We start from the raw sequence: 24,688 nt of genomic DNA, 5'->3' as shown, positions 1-24,688 counted from the left end.
GCCTCTAATATCAATTGAGAGCTCACTCCCCTCCCAAATCATTGTGAATTGTTGGAGATCATTATACCATAGTGTAACTATTTTCATGAAGCTTTGGTGTCAACTATTGGAGTCTCTTTTTCTTGGTTATTCTTCTTGATTTTCAAAGACATTATTGTGATAATTCAAGACTACTATAACACTATCCATCGAAGGGAAACTTTGTCACGTGGGAGGAGACGTCAAGGGTTTGTTCTTTCACTCTCTCTTTTGTTGGTTTGACGTAAGCATTGAATCTTCGTGTTAGGCCGCACATCCTAGGGTTCTTTAAAAATGGTTTTGATTTTATTTAATTCCATAGTTGATCTTGTGGTTGAAGGCTCCCTCCTTTGGAGGGATCCCTTCTCGTAGGGCTTTGGTTTCATAACTTGTCTTGATTAGACAAGAGGCTAATTTATCTTCTAGGGTTCTATCCTCTTGCCCTAATCCACAAGCATTAGATAACCAACTTTAAGAGGGGCCCTAGTGGAGATAAGGCATTTAAGCCCTAATCCCAACAACCAACAACTTCTTTCTAAATTCAAATTCTTGTCTTTTATTTTGTATAATTCAAAAATACACAAAAAGAAAAATGAAAAAAATATAAAAATAGAAGAAATCCATTGTCAACATAAAAATTAAATCATTGGAAATTATTTATTTATCATCTAGAACAAAGTTTACAGATTACATTTAATTTAGATGTTATCCTCGGGCTTGTTACCACAAAATCTAGTATGTCCTAAGGAGGGAAAATCTATAGGACAAAGAACTAGACTAAGTGATAACAATAGGACAATGGCCCACTATCACCACATCCAGTGTCCCCTGCTCTTTACGAACATTCACTGATGGGAGGAATCTCGGTAGGATAGATAATCACCTTTAATAGATGTTCTAGGGTTTATGGTGCTGGGTGATGAGGTAGGACCTCTCAAGGGAAGCTTCATGTGATGATATGCCACTTCTAAAGGTTCTTTGCTCCCTCTAAGAGACCTAGAAAAGACTTGCACAAGACCTAGGGTTTCGTGAATTATCGTGGACAAAGGTACTCTCGAGATCAAGGCAAGGAGGAGAAAGGCTTCTTATGATTTACTTCACCAAGTACTAAGCTCATACAACCCTTAAAGAAGTCCCCAAGTTAGGGCAATACAAGATAGTGTTTCCCTCTTAGGGTACACCTAGGATAAGAAATTTTATGGATGAAAACCAATCAAATGCTTACTAAACTTTGTGGGCTTGTAGATAAGATCCTAGGCTTGATGCCTATGCTCCTGGAATCCACCAATTCTCTCTCTAATGCAATTTGCTCTATGCCCTAGCCTAGCCATCCTACTTTAGGGGACTAAATTTTGGGAGAAGGAATTTATGGAGAAGAATTTTGTTTGATCACCAAATACTTGGATCAATGCCTTGTCCTTTGAGCGTACAAAGTCCTAGATGCTTTAGATTAGCCAAAATTGTCCTTTAGGAGGTCAAGAATTGATGCCCTAGGTACCAACCCTCAATAATTACCCACTCAATAATTATGGAGTTTAATGGAGAAAAACAATATTTCACCACTAGGAACATTCATCACATGTCATACCATGAATAACATATGCAATTGCCAACCAAATAGCTTTCAAAATTTATCTTCACAAAATTAGGGCACAATGTAGCATTAATCTAGTTGCAACAATTCCATACATTAGACATTATTTCAAGAGCAAAATTTCAATAAAAGGCACTTACAAGATGACATGCAATATATCCATCCACAATCCAAGAGATAACTCCAAAGAAGATAAAAAATCAGCTCCAAATATCAAAATGCATCCAAGATACTCCAATAGCCAATCCAAGAACAAGTGTGAATTTGCTAAAGAGGCCGAAATTCCTAAGTGATGATGATGATCAATACAAATGAAGTGATCTTCTATTTATATGTGTCCTACTAAGTCAAATTATGTCTAGCCCCTCAACATTATAAAAGTGGGCAAAATACATCCATTGGTCATAAGCTGACCAAGTAGCTTTTACAAAATATGAATTAGCCATCCCAATGTAAGCTGAAATGATGACGTCATGCTGATGTAGGGCCGTTGGAAGACAATCTTGAGTCCTCTTTGTGCCAAAATATGTGAGAGGGTTCCATAAATCTCGAATTAGGGGATGACCCCTAACTCTCCATGTAAATCATCATGTGGGGCCCTAATTTTTGTTTGGGGCACAAGAATTGGTCTCATGGGTATCCTGATGATAGAATAGCTTGCAATGCTCCAATACTGAGGGCTATGATGATGGTGCTTGCCCTTCCATGTCTTAATGTTAAAATTGGCAACCAGGGCAAAACTTCATGTGGGTCATCTTATTCATGGCTGGTAATATTTTTATTAGATTCCTCTCGTCGAGAGGTGTAGGATTGATATAAAGATCATCCGATTCCGATAAGTATTCATGGAGATATGAATTTATTTTGATTATGGAATTATTATCAAGCCGACCTACAACTCATGTAGGCTCAGAAGCCCAACAGTCACATCTATTCACCCACCAACGTTGTGTATAAATATAAGAGGACTTTTCCTCATTTGGACTCTTTCATTTCATCACATCTCTCTCTCTCTACTGCGCAGATATGAGTCTCTTCTCTACTGCGCTGAAATGGGTCTCTCTCTCTCACACATGTGAAGCCGGAAACTGCTGAAACTGAAGCTGCAACTGCAGAAGTAAAGATTGACTTGCGTGGCCTAGAAGATCTCCTCTTTGGAACTGTGCTATAGGTTCATCTGAATCTCCTTTGAAAGCCGCAACTTTTGGTGGTGGAATGAAGTCAATCCGACGAACGATTTGCAAGATATCGACTGCCCTAGTTTGAAGCCGGAAACTGCTGAAACTGAAGCTACAACTGCAGAAGTAAAGATTGACTTGCGTGGCCTAGAAGATCTCCTCTTTGGAACTGCGCTGTAGGTTCATCTGAATCTCCTTTGAAAGCCGCAACTTTTGGTGGTGGAATGAAGTCAATTCGACGAACGGTTTGCAAGATATCGACTGCCCTAGTTTGAAGCCGGAAACTGCTGAAACTGAAGCTACAACTGCAAAAGTAAAGATTGACTTGCGTGGCCTAGAAGATCTCCTCTTTGGAACTGCGCTGTAGGTTCATCTGAATCTCCTTTGAAAGCCGCAACTTTTGGTGGTGGAATGAAGTCAATCTGACGAACGGTTTGCAAGATATCGACTGCCCTAGTTTGAAGCCGGAAACTGCTGAAACTGAAGCTGTAACTGCAGAAGTAAAGATTGACTTGCATGGCCTAGAAAATCTCCTCATCTGAACTACGCTGTAGGTTCATCTGAACCTCCTTTGGAAGCCGAAACTTTTGGTGGTGGAATGAAGTCAATCCGACGGTCGGTTTGTGAGATATCGTCTGCCCTAGTTTGATAATGAAGCCGCTAATGCTGATGTTGCTGATCTAGGGTTTGCTACTGCTGATATGAATCAGATTTATTGTACTATTTCTCTCTGCTGAATTATTGAAGATAAAAGAAGATTTGATCAAAGGGTTTCCCCACACATTGTGGGGTTTGTCTCTGGCTAGCCGCCACATCTTGTGTCTCTTGTCTTGGTTTGTTTTCTGTCGATCGTTTAATGTTCTATCTGCACTTTACTTAATGTACATGTGATTGCTAATCGGTGGAATATAATAAGAAAAAGAAGTAAACTGTTATAAGCATAGAACATACCATAACTTAACATGGTATCAGAGTTGAGGTGAAGACAAAGCCCGAGCAAGAGCAAGAGCAATCATTGAAGAGAAGATTGGCAAGGCTATCCTAAAAGAACTATGGGGTCCTCAACACTCTTTCCTGCCGAAGACAAGCTCCGTGAGAACGCTGACTATCACGGATGGAAGATGTCTATCGATCTAACCCTTGAAGATCAAGGAGTGCTGGACCATGTAAGAGGCAATATTGTTGAGCCTTCATCAAATGCATATGCTGCTGCTTGGAACAAATGGAAAAATGGAGAAGTCAAAACAAAGAAGATCATCCGGGACTCTATCGACAAGCGCTTGGTGGCCTACATCTCTGATCTAGACACCTCCAAGGAAATCTACGACAGACTGGTGAGTTTATTTAAAGTTAATGATGCAAATCAAGTTTTGTTTCTTAGAAATAAGTTGAGGGAAATCAAGAAGGGTAAAGATGAAAGTATGCAAGCATACTTCTTAAGAATCACCGAGATCAAGAACGATCTCCTATCTATTGGGGAAACCATTACTGACAGAGAAATGGCACTCACAACTCTCGGAGGATTACCCTCTGAATGGTATGTGTTCAGGACTACTCTTCTGAACAATAATGTAATTCCTAGTTTCGAGGAATTAATGGCTAGATGCATTCAAGAACAAACAAGGGTAGAAGAGCAGGAAATGCCCTTGCCTAAAGGTCCTCCTGCTGCTTTTTCTTCTCATGCTAAGAAAAGAAATAATTCTGGGTCTAAATCAAAGGGAAAGGCTGGACCTAAGGGTGGAAGAAAAGGATGATGTTACATCTGCGATAAAGCAGGTCACTATGCAAGGGAGTGCCCTGATAGAAAGGACTCACACCGGGACCATGATCAAAATCCCTCTGATGGCAAATCAAAGGAATGACAAATTCAACAGCAAAGGTAAGAGGAGAGCTGGGGATCGAGGAAGAGGACAACCATTCAAGAAGGCTAGAAAGTCCAGGATGTATTAAATGCACCTGACCTCAAAAAAGAACCTAGTGTCCATCTCGGCAATGGAAGACAAAGGCTACAAGGTAACCTTAAGCAATGGCAAGGTATGTATATGGAAATGCCTTTACTCTTGGGTTTAGTGTTGATTCATCATATCAGGTCGATGGAAGTCCGCTAGGTGTCATGTCTTGTGACACAACTCTTCAGTCCGAACTTTGGCATCAGAGGTTTGCTCACCTTCATTACAAAGCTCTACTTGGTGTAAAACAAATGGTGACAGGGATGCCCGAATTCCAAGTAGAGAAAGAAGGTGTATGTCCGGGATGTGTCGAAGGAAAGCTCAAAAGGGGACTGTTCCCCTCAAGCCAAAGCAAGACCTCCGATGTATTACAGTTGGTTCACTCAGGCATATCTGAGGCTGGCATTAAGAGGGAGACTACTACACCACATACTCCTGAGCAGAATGGTGTGGCAGGAAGGAAGAACCACACGATGATGGAAGTTGTCCGGGCCATGCTACATGATCAAAGACTTCCAAAGTTTCTATGGGCTGAAACTACAATCACCGTCGTATATGTACAAAATTGATGCCCTCATCAAGCATTGGGTTCCTAAACTCCTGAAGAAATGTTCACCACCGGTCAAAGGGAAGTCGTGATTAGTCATGATGTCACCTTTGACAAAGATATGGCTCTCAGCAAGGTGGACAATCTGTTGACTTTGAGTAGCTCTTAAGAAGCTGACACCAGGGAACCGAAAGAAAAGGATGATGAATCAATGCCTGATGTAGAAGAACCCATGGATCCGATTGATCCTCATCCACATGAGCCTTCCTCTTCTAGGAAGAGGCCTTCATGGCTTAGGGGGATACTTGATGATGCTGAAGGACATGCTGCACCTTGAGGAACCTTCCATCAAAGTAAGAAACTTAACAGGTATCAGGGATACCTGACCATCATGAGCACGATCATACAAAATGAACCTTCATCATTCTCAGATGTCATCAAGCGTTAACTATGGAAGGATGCTATGACCACAGAATAATGAGTCTATTATGGAGAATGATGTCTGGGAAGTAGTTCCCAGACCCTGGACAAGACAATTGTTACTTCAAAATGGCTTTACAAGATAAAGCATGCAGCAAATGGAAGTATGGAAAAGTATAAGGTTAATTTTGTTGCTCGTGGTTTATCCCAGAAGGGAGGTATAGACTATGATATTTGCACCTGTTGCCAGATATACGACCATCCGCTTGATCATAGCCCTTGTGGCTTCACAAGGATGGAACCTACATCAGATGGATGTTAAGACCGCGTTCTTGCATGGTTCTATCAAAGAAGAGGTCTATGTGGAGCAACCTGGAGGATTTGAGATTTATGATTGAAAATCTCATGTATGCAGGTTGAAGAAGGCTCTCTATGGGCTGAAGCAAGCACCCCGAGCATGGTATGAGAGGATCAATAGCTACTTGATGAAGCTGGGATTCACTAGGAGTGAAGCTGATCCTAACCTTTACTTTAAGGTTGAAGATGACAAGCCTCTCATACTGGTGTTGTATGTGGATGACCTCTTTCTAACAAGTGCAAACCCTCTCATTCACAAATGTAAGAGGGAGATGGCTTCTGAATTTGAAATGAAGGATCAAGGACTTGAAGTGTGGCAGAAGCCAAGGGAAATTTTCCTATCTCAAGGAAAATATGTGGTAAATATGTTGGAAAGATTCAGTATGATGGACTGCAAGCCTGTGACTACCTCGAGGATCTTAACTTTTAGAAGTTATATGGTAGTGATGTCGGACCAGACTTGGGAAATGCCTCTGAGTTTCAAAAACTCATTCGCAATGATGTTCTTGGTGAACCTCCGTCCGAACATATGTTTTGCAGTTAGCATTGTGAGCTCATATTTGGTTGAGCCTCACTGGATTGATGCCAGGAATCTTCTGAGATGTCTTTAGGACACAATCTCTCATGGATTACGATACACTACCGGAGATGTGAGACTACTTGGATATATTGATGTTGATTGGGCAGGCAGTGTGGTGGACCGTAAGAGCACTTCCGGGTACTGTTTCACCTTGGGATCTGCTTCGATATCCTGGATGAGTAGGAAGCAGAAGTCGGTGGCTTTGAGCACCGCCGAAGCAGGATATATTGTTGCTAGCATAACCTCGTGTGAGGCAGTCTGGTTGCGAAAGCTCTTCAGTGAGCTGTTTGGATTTACATTGGATACCACTGTGATTCTCTGTAACAACCAGAGGTGGGATTCGATTATTGAGGAATCCCGTATTCGTCAATTGCTCCAGCAGATAGACATCATCTGGGATATGGTAAGTCGATGAGCAAGGAAGCTCCATCACATTAAGATGATGTACAGGTTGATACACCTTGTCAAAGCCCCGAGGAAAGATCTAATCTGTGATTTTCCCAAACGACTTGGAGTCGGCAAGAAACCTTTGTACAAGGGTCTTGCATGTTGCATACATTGAGCTCTGGGAGCTCTAAGGGCTTGCGGTTCCTACTGGAGCAACATATGACCACGTGCACACTGGAACAAGATGGTTCGCTCTCTTGTGGGACAAGATGATTCGCTCTCTTGTGGAACAGGATGATTTGCTCTCCTGTGTAGCAGGATGATTAGTTCTCCTGTGAGGCCTGGATTGATGTGTTCTCCACGTCGATTGTAGCAGGATTGATGTGTTCTCCACGTCGATTGTAGCAGGATTGATGTGTTCTCCTGTGAGGCCTGGATTGATGTTTTCTCCATGGCAATTGTAGTAGGATTGATGTGTTCTCTTGTGAGGCCTGGATTGATGTGTTCTCCATGGCAACTGTAGCAGGATTGATGTGTTCTCCTGTGAGGACAGGATTGATTAGTTCTCCTGTCGAGGCATCCTACCCATGCAGTCTGGGACTCATGGGAAGTACCTCTCATCTGATCAATGAGCAGGGAAATGAAGTTAGGGACCATAGTAGTACTGATGGACGCATCGTTGTAACTACCGTACTCCCTACGCTAGGATGACCTCCATTGATCTGGGATCAATGATACTGGTCTGGGACCAGTGGTAGGAGTTGTACCATACTATGACGCTGACTTCGGGTCGGTTGAGACTGGTCTGGGATCAGTGGTACATACTCTGAGACTAACTTTGAGTCAGTGGAGGATGATATTGGTCTAGGACCATTGGAGTTGTACTCACTATGACGCTGACTTTGGGTTGGTTGAGACTGGTCTGGGACCAGTGGTACATACTCTGAGACTGACTTTGAGTCAGTATGATACATCCTCGATCATTTCTTCTTCTTCATAATTCGGACAAAAGCAGAGCAGAACAGAACAATGCAAGAGTAGAGCAGAACAGAGCAAAACAGTACAGATCAATGCAGGCAGAACAAGACAAAGCAGAACAGGCAAAATAGAGCAGAGCAGGGCAAGGGTCAGGTTGTACAGGGCAGTGCATTTGATGGATGAATAGTAAAAACCGATGGACAGATTGCAGATGAAGTTCTCCATGGTTGAGAGGGAGTGTTAAAATTGGCAACCAGGGCAAAACTTCATGTGGGTCATCTTATTCATGGCTGATAATATTTTTATTAGATTCCTCTCGTCGAGAGGTGTAGGATTGATATAAATATCATCCGATTCCGATAAGTATCCATGGAGATATGAATTTATTTTGATTATGGAATTATTATCAAGCCGACCTACAACTCATGTAGGCTCAGAAGCCCAACAGTCGCATCTATTCACCCACCAACGTTGTGTATAAATATAAGAGGACTTTTCCTCATTTGGACTCTCTCATCTCATCACATCTCTCTCTCTCTATTGCGCAGATATGAGTCTCTTCTCTATTGCGCTGAAATGGGTCTCTCTCTCTCACACATGTGAAGCCAGAAACTGCTGAAACTGAAGCTGCAACTGCAGAAGTAAAGATTGACTTGCGTGGCCTAGAAGATCTCCTCTTTGGAACTGCGCTGTAGGTTCATTTGAATCTCCTTTGAAAGCCACAACTTTTGGTGGTGGAATGAAGTCAATCCGACGAACGGTTTGCAAGATATCGACTGCCCTAGTTTGAAGCCGGAAACTGCTGAAACTGAAGCTACAACTGCAGAAGTAAAGATTGACTTGCGTGGCCTAGAAGATGTCCTCTTTGGAACTGCGCTGTAGGTTCATTTGAATCTCCTTTGAAAGCCGCAACTTTTGGTGGTGGAATGAAGTCAATCCGACGAACGGTTTGCAAGATATCGACTGCCCTAGTTTGAAGACGGAAACTACTGAAATTGAAGCTGCAACTGTAGAAGTAAAGATTGACTTGCGTGGCCTAGAAGATCTCCTCATCTGAACTGCGCTGTAGGTTTATCTGAACCTCCTCTGGAAGCCGAAACTTTTGGTGGTGGAATGAAGTCAATCCGATGAACGGTTTTCAAGATATCGACTGCCCTAGTTTGAAGCCGGAAACTGCTGAAATTGAAGCTACAACCGCAGAAGTAAAGATTGACTTACGTGGCCTAGAAGATCTCCTCTTTGGAACTGCGCTGTAGGTTCATCTAAATCTCCTTTGAAAGCCGCAACTTTTGGTGGTGGAATGAAGTCAATCCGACGAACGGTTTGCAAGATATCGACTGCCCTAGTTTGAAGCCGGAAACTGCTGAAACTGAAGCTGCAACTGCAGAAGTAAAGATTGACTTGCGTGGCCTAGAAGATCTCCTCATCTGAACTGCGTTGTAGGTTCATCTGAACCTCCTCTGGAAACCGAAACTTTTGGTGGTGGAATGAAGTCAATCCGACGGTCGGTTTGTGAGATATCGTCTGCCCTAGTTTGATAATGAAGCCGCTAATGCTGATGCTGCTGATCTAGGGTTTGCTACCGCTGATATGAATCAGATTTATTGTACTATTTCTCTCTGCTGAATTATTGAAGATAAAAGAAGATTTGATCAAAGGGTTTCCCCACACATTGTGGGGTTTGTCCCTGGCTAGCCGCCACATCTTGTGTCTTTTGTCTTGGCTTGTTTTCTATCGATCGTTTAATGTTCTATCTGCACTTTACTTTATGTACATGTGATTGCTAATTGGTGGAAATAAGAAAAAGAAGTAAACTGTTATAAGCATAGAACATACCATAACTTAACACTTAAGGGGTGAGACAAACCTCCTCTAGGCCTTGGATCAGTTGCCACACCATGTGGTAAATGCTTAGCCGATTGGGGCACCCTGGTCCAAGTGCATCATCTCGTGAATAATGTTGGGCAATGAGCAAACTGCTAAGGGCGCTGAAGGTGCCCATGGTGTGAAATGATGCTCTGCACATGATGGGAGTCCCATGGCTCTCAACAATTCACCTGGGGGTGTCAATATGATCCTCGGTGGACTTGGGACCCAATTACGTTGCCCAACCCATGATGAAACCACCTGCTAATTACATATAACGTTCAGTGTTGCATCCTCACCATCATGTACCATAATTCATTAGTGCATCTAAGTGAATCAAACTTGTTTATCAAGGGCATGTCGAGACTTCATATGGGCTTCCCTTCCAAACTTGGGGCTTTGATCTTGAGGTAGTGTTATCTCCCTAGGTAGGAGTGGTTAATAAACAACCCTATTAGTTGTTCCCAACCCTTGAGGGGAAAGACAAGTCCTTGGTACATCCTTCAATTGATATATGTCATGTGAATGATGATGAAGGGATGGAGACATGAGGGTCTCAAGGCCAAATGTCGTGGGTTCAAGGGTGGCAATGATGAGGGATGTCCACATATTGGGTGTATATATGTAGGAGGGAGCAATCATGGATACACGAGTTACCCCAACATTTGTTTTTCCGTCCTTTTTTATTTTCCTTTTGCTTTTTCTTGATTTTTTTCTTTGTATTACTACCCGAGGTTCCGGGAAATTAGAACATACTGTGAATGATATAAAGTAGTTATTACCCCCTTAAGGTGGAGCAGTTCATCGCCCACCAGGCGTTGGGACATGCATGGGTTCCTTAATGATGTGGGGTCACTCATGGCCCCCTCCCTAAGAACCAAGGTGATGGCCATGATAAGGGGTAGAGCTCATATTTGGCTTTTGCCCACATGCTATATTAAGTTTCCAGGCCATTTTCTGCATTTTATAATATTCTGTTTCTTTTATTTCTTGCTTGTGGACATGATATGATTTTAACTTTCTTTTAGTTGCATCAAACTTCGAGGCAACATTTCTAGGCCCGACCCAAATACGTGGACAAGGGAAAGGGGAGTGCCAGTGCCTTGTGGACCCAATAGTCATGTCGACTGAGAGAAGGAAAATGATGAAATAGGGCTTGTAATGTGCAAAGGGGAGTGACAAATGTGGAATGCGAAACGAGACTACGCTACCAAAATCAGGGTTTCCCAAGTAGTGCCCTTCCTGCAACCATAGGTCAATAGGGGAGATCCCATGGGACTAGGATCGAGGATTAACCCCCCATTTAAGGTAATGGAACATAACCCTCGTCAAAACCCTTCCTTCTTCCAAGTTACCCAATAATCCATGCCCAAAATGTCAAAGAAACACAAGCAAAGCACCCAATTACACAATGAAAAACATACATTTGGGTTGGATTGCCTACCTTCTAACATATGCTCTTGACAGATGGGCGAGGGGACATATGCAGGGAGCAGAGATCAGATGACATACTATATTGGTTACATTGGTGGGTGTTGGCTGCTGGATGATGAGATATCTAGGAGAAAAAAACTCCTATGGGGTCACCCACTTTTGGTGGGTAATAGGGCCTTGTGCCTAAATTCTTGATCTAATGGCCTACGTGGAAAATGACCCTCTTTTTAATGCTTTCAAGGTTGATCTAACATTGTTTTTGGGGCTCTAAGGTGTATACTCAACTTCGGAATTTTTATCACAACCATACTCTTAAAAGGGTTGGTAGACCTTAAGCCTAGGGCTTTGTGAAGAAAGGTTCTCTAACCCTTCTAAAGCCTTAGTTTCATTTCTGAATTGTTTCATGTGCATATCATTAATATTTGGAAGTTATTTGAGTCACCCAAAATATTAAAAAATGTTTTATCTTGATTGAGACGCTTTTTGGTTCTGATCCTAGAGGGGTTAGCATTCTTTTCTATGCAAGTTTGGTTCAAATTGCTGTAGCTTTCCACTTCTTGCATATTTTTTGACTGTTGGGCTGCAATTTCACTAATAATTTGGTGCCCAAGCAAAAACGTCCAAGGGGATCTTTCATCCTAGTGTGCTTCCACAATTTCAAGTTACTTGTAAGACACTCCAAATTTGGTATTTTCTGCCTTTTTTTGTCTTTTTGCAGATCTGGAAGTGTAAGACAATAGTAAGCTTGTCCAAAATCATACTACAAAATCAAGTGATAATCAAAGGAAAATCATCTCACTTAATGTATCTATTTTTACCTCACTCTTGTGCATAAAAAAATCATTTATTGTGGTAAGGTTTTCAAGTGTTGGTTTGTACTTTTTGTGTTGCTTATTCATATGTTGGATTTAGTGCTTGCTTGAATTAACTCCTAAACTCCATCATGCATAGGTGTTTCTAGGCATTGGTCTTTTAACTTGTTGGTGAAATGTGTGTAGATTGGGATATCCCTTGTGGCTTTCTAGGAGTTGGCCTAAAGTGAGAAGTTATTGTGCTAAGGTACAGTGGGCATATCCCCTTTGTACCTTACCCCCTAGTACCTTGACTGTGACCTTGCCAAGGCTGCTAATTCGGGGGGTCATAGGTGTTGAAGAATATAACTAGGTTCGGTCTTCATAAATGTATTTAAGTCACAATATATTATATTTGTCAAAAGAAAGAAAAATAAATTTTATTATTATAAAATTGACTTATTAAAGCATGGGTTTCATGCTTGGGTCAATTGTTTTTAGGTCAAAGCCTCCATTGCTGGCTTCTAGGGTTTATGTCAAGTTTCTTTGTCCATGTTATAATGTAAAGAACCCTTCTTGGGATTTATTTATCAAAGAAGAAATTTATTTTATTGTATTTTAGGTCTTCTAGGCCTCCTCCACCAAGTTGGCCTCAAGGAAGGACAAGTCGGCCTCAAACAAGGTAATTTGACCTCATAAGAAGCCTATATATTCTAGCAACTCGACCTCGTTTGGAGGGAAGGAAAAGCAAGTTCGATTTGCAGTAAATTGTAGCTGGAAAAGTGCGAAATTCCAAGGAAGAGGAGGACAAGTCTAAGGACAAAGAAGAAGGTCTCTTTAAGGGCCAAGAATTCAATTTCTCTCTATCTCATCTCACATGTGCGAAGTTCTGGAGTTTTGTTGACAGGCCGAAATTCTGCAGTTGCTGGGGAGGTCGAAATTTTGGAGTAGCTGGGTTGAAAATTTTGCTACTGGATCGAAGTTTTGGATTGAAGCTGCACTTTGAAGGGTTGACATTTGGAAGACTAAGAAAAGGATATTTACAAGGAGGAAGGGTTGACTTGGTGGAGGAGGAAGGTCTGTGGGTCTAGAGTCTTGGTCTATCTCATCTTGATTTTGAATCTACTGAAGGAAGAGTTCGTTGACTGGGTTTTCCCCAATATAGGATTTTAGCCCTGACTGTTCTCCTACATCTTGTGTCCCTGATCTTCATGTTTTGCTTTTAATAATTGCTTGATGAAACAAAGATAAAAGAACATAAGAATATCACAAGTAATTTTTTCCCCTAGGAAAAATCGTAATTTTATTAATAATAACAAAATTACATTTTGTAGATGTTGAAGCGCATATCCAAAAGCAGGTCAAAGACTGCTGTTCAAAAGACACAAATAAACAGAAAGAAAATAATGTACAATTGGGGAGAAATTATACTTTTCTCCCCTTTTTCTTCTCGACCTTTCGCCACTCCCCTTGAGTCGGCAAGGACGAAACAAGTGCTAGTGAAGTGTCCTCCATAGGGTGAGGATTATCCTTGTCTGAATCTGAGTGATCTGAAGTATGATGTCTTTTGGCTCCGTTGGTATCCATTGTGTTTGGGATCTTCCCCGGCAAAGTGTCCATCAGATCATGTGATACAAATTCCTCTGTTTCTGGTTCCTTGAATGTCTGGTTGTTCTCTTTGGGAATGGGGTGTTCCTTTTCCTCTTCTTCCTCCACATCAGGGACATCAGGGTCTGGTGGGGGGAATTGCCATCCCTTGGGCTGTTTTCCTACTTTCTTCTTCCTACGCATATCTTTTTTGGCTTCTGGGCACGAATTTTGAAGATGTCCTGTTTGGTGGCAAATTCTGCATCTGAATGGAGTATTTTCATAATCTAGTATCTGTGTCCAGCACCCCTGTTTATACTTGAGTTGAATTTGGTCTAGCAATCCTTTGCTGAGATCTACTTCCACACAAATGCGTGCAAATGTGTAAATTCCTTCCTCCGTTCTTTCTGTGTCCATTTTAATGAAACGCCCAATGGTGTTTCCTATACCAGACAGGACTCGATGGCTCCAGAAATGTAGTGGTAGGTTGTGAAGGCGAACCCAAACCGGCATCCGAGATACAACCATTGTATTTGGATCAAATTCTGGAAACCATGGAGTAATGAAGAGACCCGTGGAGCCCATGAACCATGGTCCTTCCCTCATAATAATGTCCCTTTCCTCTTTACAATAAAGAAACCTTTGGAACATAGATAAATGTCGCATAAATTAGTCTAGGTTCTGAAAACCCAAAGGAAAAGGTCCATAGGTTTGGGCCAAAAACAGTTGAATCTGCAAATTATTGCTTGTTTTTCCATTGAAGAACAATACTCATCTGTTTCTGGAATATCCGTATTTAATTCTGGGGTGAAACTCAGTTGTTCCACAATGTATGGGGCGGGTTCTGTGCCAGCTTGCTTTGTTGATGTTGTTGCTGGTTTCTTTCCTTCAAGAATGTTCTTGAAAGATAACCCTTCGCTTTTTTGCTTTTGATGCGTTTCTGGGATTTTTGCTGTGCTGCTTCCTATGCCACTGCCTGGAGGATTTGTTTTGCGTTGGTTTGCCGTGCCTCCCCTCAGCCTCAGGTTGAGAGTGATGGTAGACTCAGGTAAGATTTTGTAGTCCATAAGAGGTTTGTAGTCTTGGAGTACTCTGCCTCCAAAGATCAAAACCTGTGATCCTGTAGGATAACCAGTATGCTGGAAGATGTTGTGCTTCAGATGCTGTACAATTTTGGTTACCTGCACCCAAGCCAGATGTGTCCTCCCAGAAGGGGTTTTAATAAAAACTTGAAAGGGAAGAGGGTTTACCAGTGATTCAGGTTCTGGTTCTGTCTGAGAGAAAATTTGTCCATTCTCATCAGATTCGCTGCACAACTTTGTATTCCCAGAGCTTTCCTTCAGGGACTGAAAACGCCAAAAAATGTTGAGTGGGTGAGATCTGGTTTCGGCTGAGTTGCACCAGTTGCTCTGTTGGGCAGATACCAGAATGGAGGTCGGGGAGAGCCCAAAGTCACCCCATTCGCCACATTGTCCATCAATCCCCAAATTGCGGATTGTGGGTCTCCATTTGAGACTGCGCACATACATATTTGCTGTGCTTTTCTCATCATTCTGGTTTCTATAGACTCCTTTCTGCTGCCCGCATGGCTCATAGGGAATGTATCAGAAAGTGGGGTTTTGAGTTTATAGACTTCAATCCATTTGGAACGGATGGAGCCACGCCAGAATATGCAGTCTTGTTGCCCTGGATCCAAGATTGTCGTTTCTTCCACCGTCATTTCTATTTGCTCCAGACCATGCTTCTAGTTCCTCTGCATGGTTTCTTTATTGGCTTGCTTCCATGAGACCGCCGCCAAATCAACACCAGCGATGACTGAAATCGTAACCCTTTTTCCCGCAAGATTGAGTCCCTCTTTTCCTTTGGCCCTGGGCCTGTTCAGATCCACCAAATCCACGTCGGTGTTGACAGCAATCGGAGCCCTCACTCTCGCTTGACTGAGTCCCCCCTTACCTTTGTCCCTGGGCCTGGTCTGAGCCGCCGCAACCTCTCCTGCGATAGCTGTAACCGAAACCCTAGCTCCCGCGAAAGCCATCTCCGTTATGTCAATCTCAAGAATTTTCAATATCACAAGTAATTATCACCATAAGAAAATATTTTTTTTGTTCCGATTTTCTAACATGGTATTAAAGCTAAGGTAAAGAAGGAAGAAAAAGGCAGGTTAAAGGATCTATTGAGAAGAAAGGAGATCAAGAAAAGGGATATTAAAAGGAAGATCACACAAGAAGACAAGCCTACTATTTACAGGAACAATGACAAACTCAATGAAGGGAGAAAACAAACTAGAAGGAACCTCCAACTACAGGGCCTGGAAAAAGAGAGTAGATCTCATTCTCGAAAAGAATAAAGTTTTAGATCTTGTTCAAGGAAAAGTCAAGAAGCCTACCGGTGAAACAAGTAATGCAGACAAATTGAAGTTTAGAGGACTTGAAATCGTGGCTATGAATCTATTAGTGGATGGAGTTAAGGATAACTTAATTTCATACATATCCAACATAGAATCTGGTCAAGAAATGTATGAGGCTGTCCCCAAATTATTCACAATCAAGAACATTGGTCAATTAGCAACCCTCAAAAATCAACTAAATGCTGTCAAAATGACAAATGATGATACTATTTCATCATACTTTATAAGGATATCTAGAATCATGGATGAACTCCAAGCAATAGATGAAGTTGTCCCAGAAAAGGAGCTTGTAATTACTACCCTTCTAGGACTACCTAATTCTTGGAGTGCCTTTTGTTACGGGAATAAGTACTCTAGGGCTTTGGGGTAGAACCCCAATAGAGCAGAAGCAAACTACAACAAGAAACACTCATACAACTCAGGCAAAATGCTTATATAATCAAACTACGTAAGAGTGAACGTATCCGGTTTTCCTTCGTTCGAGTAGTTCCCGTAGGGTTCAGACCCTTTGCAACTCTCGATGTTCTTCAAACCTGGAAATCATTCAATTCGAACACATAGCAGTATAGAGGTAAAGCATATTCACGAAATTGACTTTATATCATATAAGCAAATCACTGATCATACATCAAAACAACGTTCATACATGAATTACAACACAATTTAATGCATAAACAAAGTTAATTTCGGAAACGAGACTTCAATTCTTTTATTGTAGTAAGCTATAAATAACATGGAGAGAATTCACCCGAGTCTTCTTCCGGCTCCAAGCGAAACCGTCCTCCGGATTCGTCCTATGCCAGCCTTCAACAATCTTCTTCCATAACCAACACCGTGATATCTCAAGCAAGAGGGAGAATATCTATAATCAAGGAAACAAGGGTTTCCTGAAGCTTGGGGAAGTGCATGAGGCACATGGATTCATCAGACTCAGTCAGGGATAATCTCAGTATAATAACTCTATCTCTTCTCCTCCTTAAAGCCTTCCCATGGAAGTCTATTTATACTTCTCCCAATTAGTTTTTTAGTTGGGAAACAGTTGGGCCACGGGCTAGATAACCGGATTCGTCCTATAGGCCCCACGAATCCCGAATCTAGCGTGTCCGGCGCGATTCTGCCCTGATTCTTGTCCAAAAACCATGACACGTCGTGTCCTTTCCTGACTCGTCGAATCCGAGGTCGTGTCACAATTTTGGCAGCGCGTCCTATTTTCCAGGACTCGTTAGGCGACAAAAGTGACCTGCACGGGTATGAAAAGATCGCATTTGGTCATTACAGCCACGCATATTTTCATTTGGCAAGCGTTTTGGCAGCTTAATGATCAAGTCTAGGCCCTAGTATTGATATGCTATTCATGGTAATGTTAAATTCTTAAAGTAAAAGTGACATTCTCCTTAATCTTTATTTTCATCCTTTTACTTAAATTTTTAACATTACCATGAAATGACTCAGGATGTTTGAGAGTGGTTCCGACCTCATTGGATTTCATATGGAGAAAGTAGAATTTAGATTTCATGCAAAATCCAACAGACTTATCAGTTTTTCAGGATTTTAGGATTGGAGGATTGCAATGTTTCTATTGAATTTTGTCATGTATTAGGGTATGGAACTCGTATTTAATCAAGAGCACCAATCCCTCTATGTACCTTGATGTTAGTGACAATGGTTGTCAAACTCCTGTATCATGACCCTCCTAAAAATGTATGCATCACTCAAACAAAATCTTGACTTGACATGTTATGCTTGTTCTATCTTATGTTAATGCTTAAAGGGTGATATTAATGACAAAGATCCCTATACAGATACAAAGGTAATGGCAAAGATACCTCTGGATATTAATGCTTAGAGGGTGATATTAATGACAAAGATCCTGATTTTCCAACAAGACTAAAAAATTAGACATTTCTCGTGGTGGCAAGAGGGCCAAGCATAAGAAATAGATAATAGATTGACATGTATTTGAATTTTGTATGTACTATGCATGCTAATAGCTATAGATGAAGATCTATATTTGAAATCAATAAATTTGTATCATTAATTAAAATTTGTGTAAGAAATATCTAATTTTTAATATATATATATATATATATATATATATATATATATTTAATAAAATAATATATAACGAATTCTACATGTCCTGTTCCGGGGGGTCAACGTGTCCGAATCCGGCACCACGAATCTCGAATCCTATGTGTCTCGAATCCCTGTGTCAAGTGACTTAGGCCACGGGCAATAGGAGGTAATCAACAGGTAAAACCTGTGAACTCTGCCCATAATTAAGGAATTTTTTTTTCTAAAGTGTTTTAACACATACGCGAGTTGGGTATTTGACTGACCCGCGTGTACACGCTTTTATCTCTGGGCAAAGTAGCGTACATGGAATAAAACACTGTTTTTAATATATTTGGACCAAGTCTGGAAGGAGGGGTTGCCCTAGGCCATAAACCAAGCATCACAAATACCAAGTGTGGTAAATGGTGCTATAACACATTTGCATTAGTATTCAACAATTGGAAGGATATGCCAACATTTGAACAAATGTGGAATGCATGTAGCCAAGAAGAAGCCAAAATATCGATGGTAAACAACAAAAAGGAGAATGAAGAAGAAAACACCTCGAATGCTTACTCTTCTCATCACAAAAAGAAGGGAACCTTCAAGAAGTTCAAAGGACCAAAGAAGAAAATGGACCTATCCAAGGTTGAATGTTACAATTGCCACAAGATGGGACATTACCAGAGTCATTGTCCTGAGAATCCAAGAAATAAGAAAAGAAATAGGGATCAAGCAAATGTCGCTGATGAAGCTCCATCTAAGAAGAACAAGACTGAAGAAGAATCGGAAGTCAAGGACTTATACTACTAAGTCCTCCCTTACACATATCCTCCCTTGGTCTTCTATTCTAAGTTTTGAATTATTTTCCTTTATGTTTTGATCTCTAGAATTTGTAGGTCTAACAAGTCTTGTTAGAACACCTTTTATTTTGATAAAGTTGTAGGTATCCCTCAAGATTGGATTAAGAGGGAGCCCTCACCTTTTTACCAAAGATAAGTATCTTACTCCTTGTCTTATCTTTCATATTTGGTTTCCCTCTCCTATCAAGATGTGTTTAGATTACATGCTAATAACCTTTCTCTCTATGTTTCTCTTGGTTAGGAAAGCTTGTTGTTTGCTCAAGGGTTATGGAGAAGACTTCAAAGGATAGACTTGAAGCATGAAAGAAGTTTTATTGAAACCCTTCAAGCATTAATGTCCTACAAGGGTTGTTAAGAAACAACCCAAGGTATGTCTTAGCCTATAAGCTTTGTTACAATGATCTCTCTATTAAAGGTACGATCATTATTTTTTTAAATTTTGCTCTACATTACTAACATTGTTATGTCTAGGGTTTTGAATCGTAAGAGATTCTTGCATGGGAGATTAATCATTAGATTGAATCTACCCTCATTATGTTTGATCATTCGTATGGAACCCTAAAAGGTTCTCTATAAAACCCTAACCTAAAGGTATGTCTATATGATGCAGGAGCATTCAACTCAACAATATCGTTGTATTTTAGTAGACATAGGGGGTCTTGTGTTTCCAAGGAAGTTGGTTTCCTATGTTTCGAATTAATGTAATTATTATGGTTCTGAGTGATTTTAATGAGAGAAGCTAGAATAGGGATTTAATTAAGTATAATGAGGAGTATTTGTAAATGTTCTCGAATGTAGGAGAACATGAGAGAATCAGGATAGTTGAGAGATTTGAGAGTTAATTGTAAAACTTAGATTAGGAGTTAGTTCATGATTTTGTGGATTAGAGAGGATCCCTAGAGATAAGGAAGAGATTTTAGCATTTTGTTGAGAAGGTTATGGATCTAAACCAGGAATTGGTTGTAGAATCCTTTGGTATAAATTTAAGCCTAAAAGGCATAGTCGGGGGTTAGCTGGTTAGTCAGTCAGGTCGAGAGTTAGATAGGTTTGATTGTAAGCCTACGACAAGTAGGAAAACAGAGGCCATTGATTAGAAAATCAGGCAGAGAGACAGAGAGTCTCATTATGTAATCATTTGTTTATATATATATATATATATATTTACAGAGATTTAATTCCTAAATTGTGGAAGGATGTGGTTTGAGTAATTGAATGATAAATTATGTGTGAATTAGAGGTTCTTCATAGTATATGTATGCAAGTGGAGTTCGGGTAGAACACGAAGAAGAAGTGAGGATGAAAGAACGTGTCAGATCGTTGAGTCCGATTGAAGGATCAATGTGAAGTTCAGGAGTGACAGTGTTTAACAGTATGCAAAGTTAAATCAAGAGGGAGTTGTGTTGCAGAACAATCAAAGACCAGAAACCTTGGAGGAACCTGAAACCACAGAGAACTTTGAGAAACCACGTAAAGGCAAAGAAAGTAAAGGCACGAAGGAAGGAAGTAAACGTGCACAGGAGCTGTCAGATCGTTTAGATCGATGGATATTAATGGTGGAAGAAGAATGGCAGAGGAATAGATCTGGATCATCAGATTGACAGATCTGTTAGATCGACGGTGATTAGCAACTGCGGGGGTAGGAGAGTACAGATTTTCTTGATTGTGGCTGAAGTCCCGCACTCGCTCCTAGCCGTCGATCTCATATTCAACCTCTTAGATCACAGTCAACTGCGGGGGTTAAGGCCGTTTTAATCTGTGTGCTAGTTGAAGTCCCGCAAACCATAGATTTGATGGCCTCTTATATCCAATGAATATCGGGTCATAAAGTGATCGAACTTTAATTTCAAAATCGGACCCGAACATTTATACATCAAGGATTTATATTCCTTATCGGCTCCGTAAGGGTGGTTAAACGTCGCGCAAGATTCCCGTCTGATATCGCTGTTAACCGTTGGATCAAAAGTACCTTGATCAACGGTGGAGGATCACTGATTAGGTTGGTTGATCGGGTGAATCATCAACCGTCGGATTGAAGGGTGAGATCAACGACGGAGATTGAAGCCGATAAGGCTTGGGCCTGAGTGGACCCGAGAAGTTTATCAACGCGAGTTAAGTGATTTGAGTTCCGGCGGATGAATGGGTTTAAGTGGCGATACGACGCGACAACCGTTGATCTGATGGAGTGAAATCAACAGTGGAGGCTGAATGTGATAAAGGTGAGCGTCGGAAAATGTGCAAGGTCGTGGAATGGCGGAAAGGTAAGGTTTAAAGCAGTTTATGTAATATTTCTATTATACTAGAGTTATAATAGAAATAGCGGAGTCAAAGGTATTATGGTTTAAGTCGGGTTTTACCAAAGTCTAACCATGGTATGGTTAAGACGAGCGGATATTAAGAATTAACCAAAGGTTAAGAAGGGTTGAATAAAGTTCCGCTCAAAAGGATTAATTAAGGTTAAGACTATGGACAGTCAATTAAAACATTTCTGCATGAGATTTAATTAAGGGGCCTTAAACCTTAATTTATGAAGGTTTGACTAGGCAGGGTAATTGAAATTCTTGGGACAAATGAGATTATGCATTTTAAATGCACACTGTGGGTAAAGTCGGCTTAGGTTGTCATCACTATAGTTATGAAATCCTAGTCTACTTAGAGTTAACGATGAAGTCTATAAATCCTATTATCTTGCTTAGAGGCTTGGTAAATTAGGTTTATAAGTAAGATAAGGTCATTGGATGAAACCCTAGGTATATATTCGTTTGTATGACCAAAACCCATGTCTAAATAAAATTGTTCTATATCTAACTTTGATGTATTGATGTTTATGTCCCGAGTTAGTAAATATCGATGACAAATGCATCCTAGATATGTATATATGAGTATGATAACCTAATTATTGTTGCTCATGTAAATTCTAGGGTTTTCAACAAAGCCCTAGAGAGATTGATATTCTAGGACATGATGATATTGTTTTCGATATGATTTAGTCTAGGGTTTGCATCAAACCTTAGTAAAGTCTAACATTGTTGAAACATTTGATGCATGGTAGGATTATTATTAATTACTGATATCTAAGGCTTTGTGTCTCTAAGATGGAATCTAGGGTTTGTAATGGATCATAGTAGAATTTGTCATATATCTCTGAAAATAATATTGAGGCCCTAGATAGAATGAGACCGATCTAAGTTGCTTTATGTTATAGTCTAGGGTTTGTAACAAAACCCTAACAAAGAAGTTGAAGTTTACAATTATATGTCTCTTACTGATTATGAACCTAACTAGGTTTAGGCATTTGATGTCTAAAGTATTTGATTGTTTTGATGGTCCCACTATATTAACATAAATTTGATATTGTTAACTTCATGCTTCTATATATATATATATATTTGGTTGTACTTGCTCTTAAAGTTTTGTAGGTACACATATGTGCATGATCAAGATTACCTTGATGAAGTTATGAAAGATTGAAGCTTCTTTGATGTTATAGAAGAAGAAAGTAGTTGATCTCCCTAAGTTAAGAGGGAGCCTAGAAAGAAGAAAGAGTACATCTCCCCAATTGAGAGGGAGGGCACATTATGATAGTGAACACCTTGAGTTAAAGAAAAAGATTTGAGAAGATCAAAGAATGTATTTGGTGGTAGAAGAAAGCTTCCGACAAGATGTGTTTGATAACTTGATGATGATATAAGCATCATTTGAATGAATGAAGACCCTAAAGGTTTGTATGTATATTTGAAAGTTTATTATTAATTGGGGTTTGCGTTTGTACAGGTAAATCTCTCCATAAAAAGGTTGAACACTCTCGAAGCATGCTTGGACAAATTGATAGATTTAGCTTATTAGGGAGAGTTGAAGCATCTAATGGTGGATGCTTGCGAAGACATCTGCCTGGCCTATGTATTGATGTCTAAATCCCAAAGAGGGAGGGTGGTGTTGGTAATGGAGCTTCGACCTTGGATACACACCTAGATCGCTAGGTTGATGGTTAGCAAGTAAGCTTGATGGTACCTAGAGTGGCTGAAAGCTTGAGTCCATCTTAGTCCCACCCGGATAGATATTCCTGGTCAGGGATCTAGTCCGTGGCATTGAGAGTCCTTGAACTCTTCGTAGTTCATGTGTTTTTGAGATCTTCCATATATATATATATAGTTAAGAGGGAATGCTGAAGAATATAACTAGTTCGGTCTTCGTAAATGTATTTAAGTCACAGTATATTGTATTTGTCAAAAGAAAGAAAAATAAAATTTATTATTATTAAAATCAACTTATTAAAACATTGGTTTCATGCTTGGGTCAATTGTTTTTAGGTCAAAGCCTCCATTGTTGGCTTCTAGGGTTTATGTCAAGTGTCCTTGTCCATGTCATAATGTAAAGAACGCTTCTTGGGATTTATTTGTCAAAGAAGAAATATATTTTATCGTATTTTAGGTCTTCTAGGCCTCCTCCACCAAGTCAGCCTCAAGGAAGGACAAGTTGGCCTCAAACAGGGTAATTCAACCTCACAAGAAGCCTATATATTGGAGCAACTCGACCTCATTTGGAGAGAAGGAAAAGCAAGTTCGATTTACAGTAAATTGTAGTTGGAAAAGTCCGCAATTCCAAGGAAGTGGAGGACAAGTCTAAGGACAAAGAAGAATGTCTCTTTCAAGGTCAAAAATTCAATTTCTCTCTCTCTCATATCACACGTGCGAAGTTACGGAGTTTTGTTGAAAGGCTGAAATCCTGCAATTGCTCGGGAGGCCAAAATTCTGGAGTAGCTTGGCCAAAAATTTTGCTGCTGGATCAAAGTTCTAGATTGAAGCTGCACTTTGAAGGGCTGACATTTAGAAGACTAAGAAAAATATTTACAAGGAGGAAGGGCTGACTTGGTGGAGGAGGAAGGTCTGTGGGTCTAGAGTCTTGGTCTATCTCATCTTGATTTTGAATCTACTGAAGGAAGAGTTCCTTGACTGGGTTTTCCCCTATATAGGGGTTTTAGCCTTGACTGTCTGCCAACATTTGGTGTTCCTGATCTTCATGTTTTTCTTTTGATAATTGCTTGATGAAACAAACATAAAAGAAGAACATAAGAAAGTTAATCAGAACATAAGAAAATCTCTCTGCTTTTCCGATTTTCTAACAATAGGTCTGTTCCCCTTGATGCAAAGGCTCATATGCTTGCTCTTTGTATTGTTTAGGTGGGATTTCTTGTTAGCCTTTTTCTCTCGTTGTAATTCTTTCTATTCAACAATGTATTTATTTGGTCTAAAAATAATAATCTATGCAACATTTCTTACAACAAAATCTTCACAAATCATGTCAAAGGAAAAAAACGATGCAATAATATTTTGGGTCATCATGTAAAAAATATTGGAGGGGCACCCCGACTAACAAGATGTGGGGGAAGCTTAAATATCAATTTCTTTTTGTATTTTCTTTACAATAAGATATTAAGGTAAACAATAATGATTTTTGTTTGCGTAGAAATGTTAACAAATAATAGGAAACAAATAACTTATTTTGTAATGATGATCTTTGAAATTGAGGATCTACTGTTGTATCTAATCTTTCTATAATCCCCCGGTGTTGAAATTGTAACTAGGTTCTATCTTTATAATTATTATTGTACTTGTATCAATATGTACTTTTATGTCAAAGCAAAAGAAAAAAAATAAAATCTATTATTATTATTATTATT

General features: G+C 40.2%; 1 protein-coding gene across 5 annotated transcripts in view; it reads left to right on the top strand.

Annotated features, from left to right (window-relative positions):
* LOC149199062 (putative phosphopantothenoylcysteine decarboxylase) overlaps nt 1-24,688 on the top strand; it is a 229,101-nt gene that overhangs the window by 24,214 nt on the left and 180,199 nt on the right. The gene's annotated exons all lie outside the window — the stretch shown is intronic.

Source organism: Pinus tabuliformis, chromosome 2_1, assembly GCF_031772625.1.
Source record: "Pinus tabuliformis cultivar Carrire ecotype Pingquan chromosome 2_1, CPIR1, whole genome shotgun sequence".
In the NCBI taxonomy this organism is placed as follows: Eukaryota; Viridiplantae; Streptophyta; class Pinopsida; order Pinales; family Pinaceae; genus Pinus; species Pinus tabuliformis.
This window is presented reverse-complemented; position numbering and strand designations above follow the sequence as displayed.